This window comes from Phoenix dactylifera, chromosome 8 (genome assembly GCF_051530095.1).
Source record: "Phoenix dactylifera cultivar Ajwa chromosome 8, Ajwa_hap1_PhDact_Kaust_v1.1, whole genome shotgun sequence".
NCBI lineage: Eukaryota > Viridiplantae > Streptophyta > Magnoliopsida > Arecales > Arecaceae > Phoenix > Phoenix dactylifera.
The window spans coordinates 22235032-22241031 of NC_143197.1; positions in this window are offsets into that span (position 1 = coordinate 22235032).

Sequence of the window (6000 nt, forward strand, 5' to 3'; positions counted from 1 at the left end):
TATCCTATAATATTGTATCATATTGTAATGAAAATATGAACAGTTCGTCATTTCTCAAGAGGTAATATTATTACCTCAATAACAGGGTAAGGGTATCTCTTTCGAGAGCTATTATTGCATATGCAGTTTTCAATTATAGTCAACCAAACAAAGCCCATTTCTATGGCTGCAATTCTAATTATAATTTAATTTTAGGCAATTGAATCACTGGCAATGAAATGGTGCCTTACTATAAACCCAAATTACAGGTACAGTAACCAATCCACAATAACTTTACACTTGAGACAATTGGCACCTCTTAATGTTTAATAGACCAAGATTTAATGAAATAGAAAAATCTTGATAAAAAAAAAACTATTTTCAGATTTTCTAGAACAAAATTGAGTTCAATTATTCCAAATCTAATATTTCTAGTTACCATGCATGTATCATAACTGATTCTTAACAAATGCCCCAGGTCATTCATTAACAAGACCCTATCTTCAGAAATGGAAACTTATATTGAGAACGAAGTCTTGCAACATCGGCATAATGTTCTCGACAGACTCAAGCAAGCAAATTTATGTCTATCATAAAAGACACAGAGCAACAACTATAAAAAATTATTTGTATCAAAGCACCCCCTCAAATCCAACTTGCATCTTGATAGATGGAGAAATTGCTGATTGTTGATTTTCTTTTTCCCAATAAATTATGAACCAGATCAACAGTTCTCTTCCAAAGAATATTGTCTCCATTAGTTAGCTGCGACAGACTCTGATTGTAGTTTTGATTTTTCTAAGAAACCTTAATAAGAAATCGAAGGACGTATCTGAAAAGTAATGACTATAGAAAGACTAGGCATCCTTACCATCCCACCCACCACCACTCCAGAAGCGAAGCTCCTTTGCCGAAGTAGTCAAAAAGCCATCACGAAGACACTGCCACCTCTCTGGGCATGTCGCATTGAAATCTGAGAAACTGCTCAGGTATGGCCGCGGACTGCTTGCTGCAGCCCCAACCATACCGACCACCATCTCATCCTACAACCTCTCGGGTCCTCCAAAACCTCACCTCCATCTATTCAAAGCAAGGGTTTGGCTTCGCTGTGGAGGAGGAGACCACTACAAGGCCTCATGCAGGATGTGGCCATGAATTGTATATTTATTGACATGAAAAGATAAACTAGGTGAACAAAGTGAAACACATCCTTGTTGGCTACAATAACGAGGAATATGAATAGATAAGTCATACAATACTAAAGTTTAGTAGTAATCTGATTTTAGTCCTGGCGAGGAGGCGTTAAATATTCAAAAGAAAATCAGTTGTACATCTCCGATGAGCAAAGAACCATCACCATTATATCCACCAACAGGGTAGAACTCCCCACAGGCCACACTTCTTCAAGAGGGAAAATAACCTTGAAGGGGAGAAGTTGGCTATAACATCACTTACAAATCCCAATACTTTTCAACAAGGTAATATTTTCAAATAAAAACACATTAATTATGTAACTATAAAGATATTGTAAACCCCGGCCCATCTGGAGACTTGGAAGGAATGGCGGTGGAGATCGGCAACTGTTGAGGCGGTTATAACCGCCTGACAACCACGATCACCACCACCTCTCTCTCCCGCCGAGGTCTATAAGAACCAAGGACTCTTCTCTCACCCCCTCTCATTCCCTTCTCCTTCTGTGTGAGAAGCCGGATCGAGAGCAGTGGCGCCGGAGGAGGAGGGAGCTCGTCCCCGCACTGCGTCGCCGGAGCAGATGCAGCAGCTCGCCGGAAAAGCCCCACAGCTCCTTCCCGGAGCTAGGTGAGTCTTCTGATCACTCTATCCCTCTCATTTCATATTTCGATCTATTCGGATGAGTGATCAAAACAAAAGAGAAATAAAGAAATAATAGTAAAGAAGAGAAGGAAGAAGATGAGGAGGAGGGAAGGGGGAGGTACAACCTGCAGTGTTTGGCCTCTGAGCCAACATTGACCCCGATCGTTGATGGCCGAAGACTATTCTCCTCCCGATCATCTTCTTTCCTTATTAGCCAAACCCTAACCGAGCACATCTAGATTTGGTAGCTGAGAAGATGGTCGCCGTTGGAGGTGTTCTCCTCCCCCTCTGCTGCGACAGACTCGGAGAACCGTTGGCTCGGCCGCAGCCGCCATTGGTCTCGGCGAGGGTTGCGGCATGGCCGAGGGGCTCTCCCCTCTCTCGGGTGACTGGTTTCGGAGACCCTGTTTCCCAGAAGGGGGGAGAACAGAAGAAGAAGGGGGAAGATGAAGAGGATGGGGGGGTCGGCTGCTACAGGCCGAGCAGCGGGTGATGTTGGCCGGCCGCCGGCACCGCCGACCTCGGACTCGGCTTCCTCCCGAGCACTTCCGAGTTTGCCCCCTGCCCCATGGGAAGAGAGGAGAAGAGGAGGGAGAGGAGATTGGGACGGGAGGAAGAAAGGAGGAGAAGAAGCTTCGGGAAGGGAGAAGAGAAGAAAAAGAAAAGAAAAAGAAGAAAAGAAAAGAAAAGAAAAGAAAAGAAAAGAAAAAGAAAATAAAATAAAAAATGGATGTGGGCCGAATTGGGCTTGATTTCGGCGGTGGGCTTCAAATGAACAAGGCTTTAAAGGCCTGAGGCCGGACTAGGCCCTCGTCTGAGCCCAATATTCTTAAACCCAGAATTAACTGAGCCAGAAGCTGAATCAGATTTGAGTCAGAGGTTGAATCAAGTCTGAACCAGAAGCTGACCCAGACCAGAACCAGAAATTAAATTGAGTCATGGGCCTGAATCAGAAATTGAATTAGGCTATGGACCCGAAAATGAAATTGAGCCCTATGGATGGGTTGTAAATGACTTTAAGATTATAAATGAATAAAGATTAAATGTGCAAGTGACATGTAATTTAATGATCTTGCTAGATATTGGAGAATTGGCATTTGGGTGAGCAAATTAAGGTAAGTAACATGTCTTAATCTTATTATGGATCATGTATCACGTTTTATATGGTGAAAAAGTATTATTTATAGAATTGGAATTGTGTATATGAATTGTGGAAAATATAAGTAACCCGGATATAATCTTATGTTTTATCAAATACTTGTGACTATTTGATTATGAAATTGTATATGATTATTTATATTTTCACAAAATTAGGATCCAACATGTGTTAGCAAATGATTGCATGATTTTGGATAAATAGCATCCATAATGATTATTATATTATTTACACATTATTATGATGAGGTAGAAAGATGCATGGAAAGAAAAATAAAGTTTTCAGCATGATCATAAATTTTATTCAGCATGATGCCATTACTCACTTTCCAATGTACCGATGAGAAAAGATTTATGAAAAGCATGATATGTTTTTAAGAACTCTCAGATCGCTATGTACGGCCCTCGCCAGCGGGTTATAGTAGCTTGGTTTAGACCCTGCCAACAGGGAACAATAGTTGGCAAAGATTATGGCCCTCGCCAGCGGGTTACAGTAGCTCGGCATACGGCCCTCGCCAGCGAGTTATAGTAGCTTGGTTTAGACCCTGCCAACGGGGAACAATAGTTGGCAAAGATTATGGCCCTCGCCAGCGGGTTACAGTAGCTCGGCATACGGCCCTCGCCAGCGGGTTATAGTAGCTTGGCTTAGACCCTGCCAACGGGGAATAATAGTTGGTAAAGATTATGGCCCTGTCACGGGTAATAATAGTGACCATAGCTGCACTATCATCTGAGAGCACGAATTTCAAAGTATGAATAATGATGAGTACGGATTTCAAAGCATGAATAATGATGAGCACGAATTTCAAAGCATGAATAATGATGAGCACGAATTTCAAAGCATGAATAATGATGAGCACGAATTTCAAAGTATGAATAATGACGAGTACGAATTTCAAAGCATGAATAATGACGAGCACGGATTTCAAAGCATGAATAATGACGAGTATAGTTTTCAAAGCATGGGATAATAACAAAAGTTTTATAATGCATAGCCATGTTTATGAAGTTGCATAAATGGACATGCATAGTGTTGCTGGTGGTCCGAACCGAGAACGATTGACACGACGGTGTGAACGGGGTTCCGTCTGAGTTGCCTTGGTTGGTGTTGGTTGCGCTCCACCTTCCACCGGGAGACCTGCAAACAAGCCTCGCACCACCACTGGGGTAGTGGGGGCCCTCCGACGATCAAGTCAGAGGAGATTGGAGGAGGAGGAAGGATGATAATCGCAAATAAGAGAATGCTCTGGGAGATGTTGCTTACCCCCCCTTCTCCCCCCATCCGCATATATACCTGGCTGGGGGGTCTCTCAGGGGGGTTTGTCATCGTGGGGCACGATGGAGTGGCCACTGACATGGCCGTTACAGGGCGTCGTGGAGCAGTGCCGGGTACGGCCATGACAGGGCGTAGTGGAGTTCCGTTTTGTACGGCTGATACAGGAGATCGTGGAGCAGCATCGGATACAGCCGTTGCAGGGAGTAGTGGAGCAGGAGGCCGCGGCGTGCCTCTGGGGAATAGCCTGTCATTGTCGAAAGATATCCGACAGCCGTGGTCTTCCTGGGCGCGCGCGCCGGTCCCGTGGGGCATGGTGGCTAAGTTCCCCCGTAACAGTAGCCCCCCACTCCCGAGCCTGGAACCAGAAGGGGAACGGGTGAAGGGAGTGATGCTTCGAGATTGCCACCATCCCTCAGAAAGGCGCGCGCTCTTTGAGTTTCCCGCCTTCTTTATGGCGTATGGCGGTTGTCGCTGATCTGGCAGGCTGAGGATTTCGGCGGACATCCTTCCTTAATGGTGTCGATTCGCCTTTGGGGCGCGAGCGATGTTTCGGCAGCCAGGCGTCTTCTGGCGTCATCGAGGCGTCACCCGCCTTTCCGCCTATTTAACCGGGGGCCCTCCCCCGTCCGTCTTCCTCTTTACAGATATTTTCGAGTTTCTCTTTTGCGCTGCCGTTGTTGCCGTTCTTCCTTCTCTTCCGGTGAGTTACCCCATTCTTCTACTTAGGGCTCTCCATACTTTCTCCTTTTATACCAGTGCACTCCAGTCGTTCCGGTCTTTCCCCCCTTCTTGTCCCCGTCCCGACCGTAGGATTGGCCATTAGGAATGGGCGAAGTGAGAGCAGACCACATTAAGTCGGAGCTGGTCGCCGAAGACTTAGACAAACTCGTGGCTCGGTACCACCTTCCCGAGGCCTGCAACGTCACGCTCCCGGGGCCTGAGGAGAGGATGTCCCATCCTCCTCCAGGGAAGATCGCCATTAATGAGGGCATTCTCCAGGCCGGGTTCCGCTTTCCCCCTTCGGACTTAGTCGTGCAGGTGCTCCGGGGTTTAAAAGTGGCGCCGATGCAACTGGTGCCGAACTCGTGGCGTGCCCTGACGGTCTTCCAGGTTCTCTGCCGTATGCATGAGATTCCCGCCACCCTGAATGTTTTTTGGGAGCTCTACAGCCTGAGCGGGCACCCCCAGGACAAAGGGTGGTGGTGCTTTGCAGCGCGGCGAGGGTGCGGCCTCGTCAAGGAGGCTCCTACCTCCATTCACGGCTGGAAGGAGCGCTTCTTTTTTGTTGATGCAGATCCCTCTTGGGAAATCAGGGCGACCTGGGAGACACCGATGAAGTCTCAGATCGGCCTATCGAGACTGTCAAGGGAGGAATCCGATGGCTTGGCCGCCTTGAAGGGGTTGGTTGCCGAGGGCCAGCTCCCCCCGGTGGCCCGCCTTATTTCCGAGGACACTTTGGTGAATGTCGGTCTGAGCTCGGTCCCCACCGACCGTGAGTCCGCCACCGATTCTTTCTTGACTTCTTTCCCTTCTTTCGTCCCGTTCTTTCCTTTGGTTTCTCCGCCTCCGACTATCCCGTCCTTTTTGCAGAGATCGACGACGTCATGCGGTCGGTGAAGGCAAAGGCTGTTAGTAGGACGTCCCTACTGGAAGCAGTCCAGAGGAGGAAACGAGCTCCTCCGAGCGGGGCCCCACCGGCGAAGAAGTCCCGCAAGGAGGTGCCTCCGACGCCGACCGGCGAGTCCGGGCCCGCCGAT